Source organism: Taudactylus pleione, unplaced genomic scaffold (assembly GCF_031769625.1).
Source record: "Taudactylus pleione unplaced genomic scaffold, aTauple2 ptg000032l, whole genome shotgun sequence".
In the NCBI taxonomy this organism is placed as follows: domain Eukaryota; kingdom Metazoa; phylum Chordata; class Amphibia; order Anura; family Myobatrachidae; genus Taudactylus; species Taudactylus pleione.
This window is the reverse complement of record NW_028284434.1, coordinates 35,044,774-35,058,091: the sequence shown is the minus strand read 5'-3', so window position 1 is coordinate 35,058,091 and position 13,318 is coordinate 35,044,774. Positions and strand designations below refer to the sequence as shown.

At 47.7% G+C, this 13,318-nt stretch overlaps 1 long non-coding RNA gene across 1 annotated transcript; it reads left to right on the top strand.

Annotated features, from left to right (window-relative positions):
* Positions 1 to 253: 253 nt before the first annotated feature.
* On the top strand, positions 254 to 12,657 carry LOC148539031 (uncharacterized). Its single transcript, XR_015871308.1, has 3 exons — positions 254 to 348; positions 10,416 to 10,536; positions 12,578 to 12,657. It is a non-coding gene; the product is annotated as an uncharacterized LOC148539031 (long non-coding RNA).
* The last annotated feature ends 661 nt before the right edge of the window (positions 12,658 to 13,318 follow it).

Here is a 13,318-nt window from a genome sequence, read left to right as displayed (position 1 = left end):
GCAGATGCCGATCCAATAACCCGTTTCTTGCTCAGTGTCTACTTTCTTTTCATTTCGTCAACAAGATAGGGAGCTTCAGATGCCTCTAGACGGAGCTTAGGCAGGCCGGAGATGGGCGGGGCTTCGGGACGGCCAATCGACCAGCTGAGTAGAGGGGGTGGGGTTGTGAATGGTCTAGGCTTCGGGCGGCTGGGAGGTGATTGAGCTGTGCTGTTGGCGGTGACAGGAATTTTTATTTTCCTGTCCGCACTGCAGTCAGTGTATCCTGTCGGCCTATTTTTAATGGGAGGCCTGAAGTTGCAGCTCCACCAGCTCCATTGTTAATCCGGCCCTGAGAAAGCATGAAAGGTAAATGCATAGTTTAATTCCTTTTTTAATATGATAAAAACCAAAACAGATAGACAAGCAAATAAAGAATACAGAACTGGCACAGGGTGCATAAGCTGGAATTCCTATGTGGTAGAGTTAGAGCAATTACCAGCAGCGTTTTCAGAATGATTTGTCACCAGTTCTGTTTAGGCGTGATGTGTGAGTCCCATGGAGTCCCAGGAATCCCCCTGGTTCTGCAACACACCTCCACCGATAGAAGTCCACGCCCTACTCTGTACACTGCCAAATTTAAAACCAACGTGTTTCCAACAAACAAGGTCTGATTAACTACGGAATGCAACTGCGAATGCAATAGCGACTACGCACACAGGCCCTGATTCAGAGCCGGACGCTCTGACAGATGGCTCGCTCTGAATCAGGGCCGGGCTATTTTTTTTTTGAGCGGCCTCCCGGCCGCTCGCATAGCTGTGGGTGACCACCCACAGCTATAGCGAGCGGCCAGGAAGACGGTCGCGATGGTCAAGACCATCGCGACCATCGGGCTTGCGACGAGACTCTTGTGGTAGGGTCTCGTTGCCGCAAGCCCCAGAGAGATTTCGGCTCTAACAGCCGAGAGCACTCCCACTGACATCACTTGTGATGTCAGTTGGGCCGTCCCCAAACGGAGGCGTTCACATGGGAAAGCCTCAGTTTGGGCAGCCACTCCCCCGGCCCGCCCACCAAAGGGGGCGTTCTGTCACTCAACATCGACAGCACGCCCCCTTTGGTACGAGACCCGGAGCGACGGCTTGCCCGTCGCTATCCGGGTCTCGCGCATGTGCACGACGGAGCCGGCTCCGTCGTGCGCATGCGCTCTGGGCCACCATCGACCCGGTTGCGAACGCTCAGCGCTTGCGACCGGGTCTGAATCAGGCCCACAGTTCAACTGCGATAGTATGCTAATTCATTGCAATCGCAATGCCGCCGCATCACTACATAATGGTGCCCAATTTATCTTACACACATCCATAATGTTTAGCAAGACTGCGAAACCATCGGTACAATCGAGTACTATCGCAGCCTCACGCACACTCAGGCAGCATCCTAGGGGCACCGGCCACTAGAGGGCGCCCGGCTCTCCAATCACCCCCACCCCCATTTGCCGGGTGCCCACTGAGATTGTGTTACCAGCGGGCACCCGGCTCCTTCTCTACCCCCCCTGTGGCTGCAAAGGACGGAGCTCACTCCTAGCTCCATCTTCCGAGTCCCGCAGTGCACTATGGGAGTGACATCATGACGTCACTCCCATAGTTCGGAGAAGCGGGCACTGGGGACGGACAGCAGCAGGCACTGGAGCATGGTTTAAGGTAAGTGTTGTTTTTTTTTTTTATGTGTGTGTGTGTGTGTGCGCGGGGGGGAAGTGGGCAGGGGCGTAGGGAGGGCGGTTCTACTGGAGCGTGAGCTGCAGGCTCCTTAATTACCAGAGGGCGTCCTGCAGTGGGACTCCGGAGCAGCTGTGAAATAGCTGACAGCCTGTGTCGAGTCCACAGCAGACTCTTGGTCACTAGAAGAGCTTGTGCTAAGCCCTGATTGGTGGAGCTCAGCACATGTTCATCTGACTCCAGCAGGGGGCGGGGCTACAGCAGCATGTCGAGGCAGAAGCTGCAGGGTATATAACACATTATGCCACATGCAGTAATGGCCTTTATAACACATTATGACACTTTAGAACACATTATGCCACACGCAGTAATGGCCTTTATAACACATTATGCCACATGCAGTAATGGCCTTTATAACACATTAAACCACATGCAGTAATGCCCCGTATAACACATTATGCCATACGCAATATTGCCCTATATAACACATTATGTGACACACAGTAATGGCCTTTATAACACCTTATGCCACATGCAGTAATGCCCTGTATAACACATTATGCTATACGCAGTAATAACCTGTATAACACAATGGGGCAGATGTATGAAGCTGTGGAAAGTGATAAAGTGCAGAGTGATAAATGACCAACCAATCCGCTCCCACCTCTCATTTTTCAAACACAGCCTGTAACATGACAGTTGTGAGCTGATTGGTTGGTCATATATCACTCTGCACTTTATCACTTTCCAGAGCTTCATATATCTGCCCCATTATGCCACATGCAGTAATGCCCTGTATAATACATTGTGCCACACACATAAATTCCCTTTATAATACATTATCCCCAACTGAAATTACACCACACAGTAGTCCGTTATTCATGTTATGAAACAAAGTGTTTGCCCTTTTACACAATTCTCAAATTAGTGCCCCTTATGCACAAGGCCCACAAAAGTAGTGCCCCTTATACAATGCCCACAGCAGTGGTGCCCCTTACACAATGGCCCCGGTAGTGGTGCCCCCCATGCAGTGTCCTCATTAGTAATGCCCACAGTAGTAGTGGCCCCATTGGTAATGTCCCCTATAGTAGTGCCCCCATTGGTAATGCCCCCAATAGTAGTGCCCACAGTTGTAATGCCCCCTATAGCAGTGCCCACAGTAGTAATGCCCACAGTTGTAATGCCCACATTAGTAGTGCCCCCAGTAGTAATGCCCCTATAGTAGTGCCTCCAGTAGTAATTCCCTCTATAGTAGTGCCCCCATTAGCAATGCCCCCATATGTAGTGCCCACAGTAGTAATACCCCCCTATAGTCATGCCCCCTATAGTAATCCCCCCAGTAGTAATGTCCCCTATAATAATGCCCCCACTAGTAGTGCCCACAGTTGTAATGCCCCTATAATAGTGATGCCCCCTTTAGTAGTGTCCCCATTAGTAGTGCCCACAGTTGTAATGCCCCCAGAAGTTAAGCCCCCTATAGTCGTGCCCCCAGTGCTGGTACTTCTGAAAAAAAATATACAATTGAAATACAAACACAATACTTACCTTAAGCCCCGCTCCTGCGTCCGCTGCCTTCCGGTCCAACTGCGGCTCCACGCATCTATGGGAGAGACGTCATGACGCCCCTCCCATAGTGCTCTCTGCGGCTGCCGCTTCAAGGAGGGAGCCGGGTGCCCCCTGGTAACAAATCTCAGCGGGCGCCCGGCAAATTCAGCCTCCCTGCAGCGGGGAGGGGGGACCGGCGCTGGTTTTTTTTTTTCTTGTGGGGTTTTTTTTTCTGGGGACTCAGTGGCGCCCTCTAGGGGCCGGCGCTCTGGGCAAGAGCCCTGTTAGTCCGCCCCTAGAACCGCCACTGTGTGTGACCCTGTCTGCATAGGTATGTATGTCTGTGTGTATGTATGTATGTATGTATGTGACCCTGCCTGCATGTGTATGTATGTCTGTGTGTGTATGTATATATGTATTTGACCCTGCCTTTATGTGTGTGTGTCTATTTAGGTATGAATGTGTGACCCTGCCTGCATGTGTATGTATGTATGTCTGTGTGTATGTATGTATGTATGCATGTGTGACCCTGCCATGTATGTATGTGTATATATGTAGCGGTTATATTTTATAGCACACACTTTTTTTGGGGGGGGGGCGCGGTAGCACGCTCGTGCTCCAGGCTCCCTGGCCACATGCTACACCTCTGGGGATGGGGCACTACAGGGGCCTTACTACTGGGGGCATCATATGGGGGCACTACATGGGGCCTTATTACTGGGGCCATTACAGGGGCCGCACTACTGGGGGCACTACAGGGGCCTTATTATTGGGGGCACTACAGGGGCCTTACTATTGGGGGCACTACAGGGGCCTTACTACTGGGGGCACTACAGGGGCCTTACTACTTGGGGTATTACAGGGGCCGCACTACAGGGGGCATTACAGGGGCCTTACTACTGGGGGCACTACAGGGGCCTTTCTATTGGGGCACTACAGGGGCCTTACTACTGAGGGCATCATATGGGGGCACTACAGGGGCCTTACTACTGGGGGCACTACTATTGGGGGCACTACAGGGGCCTTACTATTGGGGGCACTACAGGGGCCCTACTACTGGGGCACTACAGGGGCCTTACTACTGGGGACACTACAGGGGCCACACTACAGGGTGCATTACAGGGGCCACACTACAGGGTGCATTACAGGGGCTGCACTACAGGGGCCTTACTATTGGAGGGCACTACAGGGGCCTTACTACTGGGGGCACTACAGGGGCCTTACTACTGGGGGCACTACAGGGGCCTTACTACTGGGGGCATCATATTGGGGCACTACAGGGGCCTTACTACTGGGGGCACTACTATTGGGGGCACTACAGGGGCCTTACTACTGGGGGCACTATTGGGAGCACTACAACTGGGGGCACTACAGGGGCCCTTACTACTGGGGGCACTTCAAGGGAGCATTACTACTGGGGGCACTACAAGGACATTACAACTGGGGGCACTACAGGGTCCTTTACTACTGGGGGCACTGCAGGGGGCATTACTACTGGGGGCACTACTACAGGGGGCATTACTTTTAGGAGCATTACTACAGGGGGCATTATTACTGCTGGGGGTACTGCGTAAGGGGCACCATTACAGTGGGCATTGCATAAGGGGCACCATTACAAGTGGGCATTTAGTGCTTTAGGGGAACTACTACTGTGGGCATTGTGTCTAAGTTAGGGGGGGCCCTTTAAAAATGTCGCTATGGGGGCCCCAAAAGTTCTAGTTACGCCCCTGATACTGTGTGTGTGTGTATATATATATATATATTTATATTTTTGCCTGCGCCCCCTCTTCGTACTCATTTAGCCCCTCAGGTGAAAATTACTTTGCACAGGTGGAGTGGCGGATACGTTTTGTGTTTTATTTATATATGTATATATATATATATATATATATATATATTTATTTTTAATACAAAAGTTATCCGCCACTCCACCTGTGCAAAGTAATTTTCACCTGAGGGGCTACATGAGTACGGGCGGGGGAAGCGCAAGCAGAAGTTTTGCCTAGGGTGCCTAGAAGTCTAGCACTGGCCCTGCGCATGCTTGCATAAGCCCTGACCTTACTCAGAAATTTCTAACTTCCACTTCAGGTTGCGGTCATCGCAGTGGATAGTTTATGCACACCCCTGCAATGGCACGCCTGCGTTCAGCCGACCCCCCCCCCCCGTTACCACCCACAAACAGCACTTCCTGTTAATCACTCTGCGATTGCCTGTGTATTACCAACTGCATTCCTTGCTGAATCAGGCCCACAATGGGTCTTTTTCAAGGTAAAGCACATAAGTAAATGGCCCTACACGCGACGCGGTATGATATTTTAAACGATATTGCCATTTTGGAGCGACAAATCGTTTAAAAAGCTCCGTGTGTAGGCATGATAATGATGTCGATGCGTGCTCCCGCTGTCATTGGTCGTGGTCAGTGATCTATTCAACATGCAGAAAGATCATGACCGGTCTTTCAACAATTTGTCACACATCGTTCCACATCTGTGTCGTCCATGAACAATGTCATGGACAACACAGATGCACGCACGGATCAGTGTGATGAAAGACACAGATGCAGGGACGGATCAGTGAGATCTGTCCGTGCATCTGTGTAAAAAAAAAAAAAGGTTTGGCCCCCACCCCTAAGGCTCAACCAGCCCCGGGTTTTCGAGACCCTTTACTGGTTGTGCTAAATACAGGGGACAAACGACGTAGGGCTCCCCTGTATTTAGCACAACCAGCATCAGGCTTTTCAGAGCCAGCTGTGGTTGACAAAATACAGCGGCCAAAAAACATAGGGGTCCCCTGTATTTAGCGTAACCAGCACTGGACTCTGAGCCAGTCCTGGTTATGGAAATACAGGGAACAAAAAGCGTATGTATTATCCATAACCAGCACCAAACTTTTTCTAGCAGGGGGGGTGAAATGCAACAGCCAGGGGAACCCTTTCACCGGGGGTCCCCTGGTCAAAGCATTACCCCTGACCACTGGTCAGCCAAGCCCAATAAAGGGGTCCTGCTCTTCAGGGCACCCCAGGCTGATAGCCGGGGCTATTTCCGGCACCCCTGGAGTGGTGGGTGCTGGGTTGGTAGTGTAGTGTAATTGATAGAGTTAAAAATATTGTCTTTTGCAGTAGAACTACAGGTACCAGCAAGCCTTCCCCACATGCTGGACTTGGAGAGATACAAGTACCAGCATGTGGAGCATTACGGGCCCACTGGTACCTGTAGTTCCACCGCAAAAGAAATACTAAAATAAACACAGTACACACACACCAAAGTTTATTAAAACATACATGCATACGCCCAATCACACTCAGAATAACTCATACTCACCTAGTATCCCTGTAGCCATTCAAGTCCACTTCTCCAAGTAGATAATCCACGTGTACCTCTTTAAAATAAAAATTCCATTCTCACCTCCTCCTATACATGGATCATGTAGATCTTCTTCTTTCCATGTAGGCAACCACGGGCTTCGCAAAAAATTTTTTAAAAAAATCCGGACCAGCGGACAGTACTACCTGAATGACCGCTCAGGCGCGGGATTTCACTATAGATATTCTGGTGCTGAGCACTCATTGGCTGAGAGAGGCAAGCCTTCCGCCTCTCAGCCAATGAGCGGTTCCCACCATTGACTTCAATGGTGAGAACCGTGAGGTTACTTAAGTTACTATTTCTGCCTTACAGAAATTAGTTCTCTTAAGGATGGATAAAGATTACCTTATAGAGATGAATGTGTCACTACAAAGGCCACTCATCTGTTATGATAGATTTAGGCATTACAAATATTTGTGACTTTGTCAGGTTTTAGTGAATAGCTGTGTTTAGCCCTTATATTGAATAATGTTTTATCCTCAAGGTTTAAGTAACGGGATACTTGCCTATTCTGCGGAACATCTGGGAGACTCCTGAGTTTTAGCAAGTCCACTGGATTCCCGGGAGAGAAGGCTAACACCATTTTATTTTCAGATTCCAGGACAGGGGTGTGTGGTAAAGGGGCATGGTCAGGAGGCATGGCTAAAACAGCAGTAAGATTAACACCATTTCATTTGTCAAATTTTATGCCATTATTTTTACCACTCTAATAAAAAATCAGGCTCATCCAAATGTCATCTGCTCCACAAGCACATTTATATGTCCATAGATCCCTCCACATGCCCCTTTTATGCCATCAGTGCCCTTTACATGCCCCTTTATATGCCACCAGACAGTGGCGTATCCAGGGGGGGGGGATTAGAGCGATCGCCCCCAGCACAGTTTGTCCGACCATTATCATCTCACTCCTCTGCATCATTAAGTTCAGAGGAGAGAGATGATAATGGCTGGGCTGGGCTGTGATCGGAGCTCCCATCTCCCAGTTAGGGGGATGTGTCAGTGACAGGCTGTCACCTGACCCGGGAGCCGGGGAGGAAGCAATCACAGCCGGCTCCTCACATCCTGCGATCAGCTGTGTGGTCTAAATAGACCACACGCTGATCACTGCTACAAAAAAAAAACAACTTACATCTGTCCAGGGACCGAAGATCAGGCTCCGGTGATGTCCTCCCTCCAGTCAGCTGGTCTCCCGGCTCCTGCACTGTGACCCTGGTCAGCTGCTGCATTAAACAGCTGACCGGGTCACAGTACAGGATGGGAGAGCAGCTGGCCGAAGCCCGCAGGGAGAACATCACCGTAGCAGCGGAGGTAAGTGAAAGTAAAGGGGGGGGGAGGGGGGGTTCCACGAGGGGGGGTCGCTGGGGGGAGGGGGTCGGGGGGGTTGCCGCTGGGGGGGGCGTAATTAATCCATTAACTCATCCCCCCTAATACAATCGTCTAGATCCGCCCCTGCCACAAGAGCCCTCCACATGCCTCTTTATATGCAATCAGAGCCCTGTCCCACTGCAGCATTTGGTGTTTCCTTAAAAACAAACTGATGCTTAAATGTAGAGGCTACCTCACTGTGACCTCGCCAAAACTTGCAGCCTCTTAAAGAAAAAAAAGTTTGTGCTGACTTCATGATTGATGAAGTGAATCACTATGCACAGGGCTGCCAAGAGAGATCCTGGGCCGCGGTACAAAACTTCCCAGGGCCACCCACATATATATACAATACCAGTCAAAAGTTTGGACACATCTTCTCATTCAATGGTTTTTGTTTATTTAAATTATTTTCAACATAGCAGATTACTACTGAAGACATCAAAACTATGAAAGAACATATGGAATTATGTTGTAAACAAAAATGTGTTAAACAAATCACAATATGTTTTATATTTTAGATTTCTCAAAGTAGCCCCCTTTTGCTTTGATGAATGAGGTGTGTCCAAACTTTTGACTGGTACTGTATATATATATATATATATATATATATATATATATATATATATATTAACAGTCCAAAGTACTCGGCACTAATACCTAAAAGTTCCACCAATAGTCGGTGCCTTCCTCCAAAATGAATAACACTATGCAATGGGGTTAGGGTGGCACTCAGACAGTTAATGTGAACATTGTGAAGTAAAGACAAGGAACACCGCAGCGGTGCGGCTGCAGCCTGTAAGTAGTGACACACTGTCTGTGTAATAGACACACAGTGTGCGATCATGCGGAGACAGAGACCCCTCCAACCACTCCATTACATAAAAATCATGATTTCCATGTATGAATCAATGACAGGGACACTTAATGTTACTATATAAACCAGGGGTCTTCAAACTTGGCCCTCCAGATGCTGTGGAACTACACATCCCAGCATGCACTGCACATAGTTTTAGCATGCTGTTATATCAAAAAGGTGGCAGTGCATGCTGGGATGTGTAGTTCCACAGCAGCTGGAGGGCCAAGTTTGAAGACCCCTGATATAAACAATATAATTGAATGGCCCAAATTTGCATTATAAAACCAATGATGTCAATCCTTGCATAGGAAGAGCCTGGAGCCTTATATACATCATGACAAGGAGGCGGGTTGTGAAGGTGGGAGGTATAGTCTGCTGGAGGGCATGAAAAAATTGGATGCTACAGGAGACGGGGCCAAAATTACCCGACTTAGTGTGAATCACGTCATCGGCCTCCCATTCTGCAGGGGTTTCTCTTAAAACCGCAGGGGGGCGGGGGGGCATAGAGGTCAGAAGCCACCAGGGGGCTTGCCTGCCTTTCCGGGGGGCCGGGAGCATCACCCAATTTTCGGGAGGCTCCCGGCTGAATCTGGAGGGTATGCAAGTATGGGCAGGAGGCTGGAAAGACACGGGGCAGGAGGCTGGAAAGACACGGGGCAGGAGGCTGGAAAGACACGGGGCAGGAGGCTGGAAAGACACTGGGCAGGAGGCTGGAAATACAGGAGGCTGGAAAGACACGGGGCAGGAGGCTGGAAATACAGGAGGCTGGAAAGACACGGAGCAGGAGGCTGGAAAGACACGGGGCAGGAGGCTGGAAATACAGGAGGATGGAAAGACACGGGGCAGGAGGCTGGAAAGACACGGAGCAGGAGGCTGGAAAGACACGGAGCAGGAGGCTGGAAATACACGGAGCAGGAGGCTGGAAAGACATGGGGCAGGAGGCTGGAAATACAGGAGGCTGGAAAGACACGGGGCAGGAGGCTGGAAAGACATGGAGCTGGAGGCTGGAAATACAGGAGGCTGGAGTGTCAAAGAATAGGAGGCTGCAGTGTCAGGGGGCAGGATGCTGGAGAGACAAGAGGTAGGAGGATGAAAAGTCATGGGACAGGAGAAAGAGACATAGTGGGCAGGAGGCTGGATGGAATACAGGGGACAGGAGGTGACAAAGAGGGCACAAGTCTGGTTGAATCTCTGTTGTATGATGATGACATTAGATATATTTCTACACAAACAGACATCTTACATATTTTTATTAAGGGGGTGTTGAAGGGACTTTTCGCCCTTGGCTCTACTTTGTCTAGAGCAGTCCCTGGTTGGTAGCACTCCTCTATGTGCAATAATAATTTTACGAGCTTTGTTTCAAAATTAAGTGTTATCAATTTAACCTGTGTGATTGACCGACCCCCTTTAGCCCAAATGCAGAGCAGTAGTGTAAGTTGAAGACAGTGATTACTTTTTAGTACCCTATGCCCCTTTATGGCGCTGCTGAAAACCACAGAAGCTGCAGTGATTGATTGGTTTTTGCCAGTGAAAAATGCTGTTATAAAATTCTGGTGTTTTTTTAAATTCATGAACATTTTGTTTTACTTTTTCTAGATTGCTCATTTCCTGGAAATTCTGAAGTGCACAACCAAAACCAAAACCACAAAGATCAACCCATTGAACTTGCTGCTTCCAGTGTCTGCTGTGCATTTGCCAGAGAATAAATAAATAACAGGTGGTGCTATACAACTATACTTTCATACTGTATTTATCAAGAGCATTGTATTGTGATCAAATAAGTAAGTATTAAAGAGGCTAAGCCAGTGGTTCCCAAACTGTGCACCGTGGCACCCTGGGGTGCCTTGGGACACTTGCAGGGGTGCCTCAGGTTGGTGGTCCAGCACCAAATCAAATTATTTATGGTCAATGTAATGTAAATATGAGGACAAACAGAAGCACAAACATGTCCCCACCACATAAATGAGCCTAAGGATGACAGGTAGCACTATTTACTTTATTACATTTTTTCTGAATTTCTCAATAACAAACTTAAACTTAGGGGTGCCATGAAAACAATACTGATACTCTAGGGCATTCAAAAAAGTTTGGGAACCACTGGGCTAAGCAGACAAATCCAACAAGTGGCAGGACCTTGCTGACTCTTCTTACCAGCACTGATGCTCTATCATATTTGCATTTCCAGAAAAAAAAAACCTGAAGTTTTAAAGTTCAACTTCACTGTCTGCATGGAATGGACGTTAGAGCATATGGCCCCCACATTGCAAGTGGGTGTTTACTGACAAACAATATTGACTGGAATTTTCTTAAAGGGCCACTGAAAATAAAAATAGAAGCAGAGTTTGAAGTTTGAACACACAGCAGACTTACTTATTTATTAACCTAATACTTATCTGGAACATAAGAGTATTTTTTATAAAAATGACAATGAATATCCCAGTGAAGAATGGGTCTGAATCCCATCCGGACGCAAATGCCATCCTTGCTGCCATCTCTCACGGCATACAATTCCGGAAATATGACTCACCCGCCGTCCTGGGCTTAGTGGTGCACTCTTAAGTCATCTCACATCCGCTTCTCACGCACATTACCGGAAACATCGTACGCAGATCAGGTGGCCATCAGTCTTCTGAGTAAAGCTTTAGCTGTCGCAGACATAGCGGGTCTGCAGACACACAGAGGGCTCTCCTGCTGCAAACATGGATGCAGCGGCTCATTTATGGATGCCCAGAAAACAGTGTTTACATGGTCTGATATGCCTGTGGTTTTCTAACCACCCTCCATTACCTCCCCCAAACGCTAAATACCTGTCACTCACTTTGTGAGTGAATCCTCTTTGTGAGCGTAATGCAAGTCAATCGCTGTGCGTGTGCAGGGCGGCTTACATGCATGCACAATGGCTAACAATCACTTAACCTGCGAACATATCGGCATTTGCATCCGGATCGGAATCAGGCCCGATGTATACAATACAGTGAGCATCAGTGTCCTCCAAACAATACAGAGGACAAGACATCCTAGTGACATGTATTTAATACAGAGAGCAAGCTTATGATTATATTTAGATATATAGATACAATAAAGAACCCAAGGGCGCTAATCAAAAATGATAACAATACATTTGAATAAAATTTTAATAGTCCAGAGCTTTATATGAAATGATGCTTGTTCCAATTAGGAAAAGTTAAAGCAGTCCATTAAAGCAGTGTCACTTTTGATTAGCGCCCTCGGGTTCTTAATTGTATCTGTGTATTATTTGTTAGGGTCCTGCTGACAGGGGTCTTTGCTTTGAGGTGCTGCTTGAATTGACCTTAGCGCGAAATAAGGGTTATTTGTGATTTTATATATATATATATATAGGCAAGATCTCCTTTAGGGGCTAGATTGTGCAGGCGGCTGTGGGGAACCCAACGTGTAAGCATGTGCCCTTCTAGATTTTCACCTCTATTTAAGGTAACATTTGTTTCACTATTTGGTTTTCACATGTCCTGAGGAAAAGGCCATTGGACCTTGAAACGTCAACTTATATGTGATGCCTGATTGCTACTACAAGTTGTTTCACTTTGAATGGAGTGCCACCTACTTTCTTCCATATGGGGTTTGCTAGCCCCTAAAGGAGATATTGCCTAGGTGATGTACTGACTGGTGCACCACTAGCACTGGGTTCAGGTGTGTTTAGAAATGCTTAGGTGGCCGAGTTCTTCGTAGCTTATATAGGACAGAATGGCAAGTTTGCTAATGGTCCCTTTTTTTTACAGACACAGTGACCAGACCGAAAGGAAGGTACAACACAATTTTATTGTAACCAATCAAAGATTAACACTTGACACAGGAAATGTTTACCATTCACAGATTAAATGAAATAAATTACACTTTTTAATATCAAGATCTTAGCTTATTACCTCCCTGTCCTCTACCGGTGACCCCAGCTGGCAAGCGAGTGTAAACAACAAGAACCACAGTATCTACAGACTTTACTTTCACTCCAAGCAAAAGAAAGAACAGTACTTGAAACCTGCAGCTCGAGTTTGTGTCAGTAATGCACCAGCAGGCTATAGCTTTGATATACAGTCCGTGCTAATGCTTCAACTTTTGCTTAAAAAAACGTGGGAAAACACATGCAGGCCAAGCTTGAACTTGTAGTTCTCCAGCTGAAAACGGCTAACAGTTTATGCAGATAGCAGTAATTCACCGGCAACTTTGCAATAATTTAACACACTCTTTGAGCCTTGAGAAAATAGGGACTACACTGAGGCTATGCTGGTAGCATTAGTTTACCGGCAACTTGCAATAATGTAACACAGTCCTAGAGCCTTGAGAAAATAGGGATTACACTGAGGCTATGCTGGTAGCAGTAGTTCACCAGCAACTTGCAATAATTTAACACACTCCTTGAGCCTTGAGAAAATAGGGATACACTGAGGTTATGCTAGTAGCAGTAGTTCACCGGCAACTTGCAATAATGTAACACAGTCCTTGAGCCTTGAGAAAATAGGGAC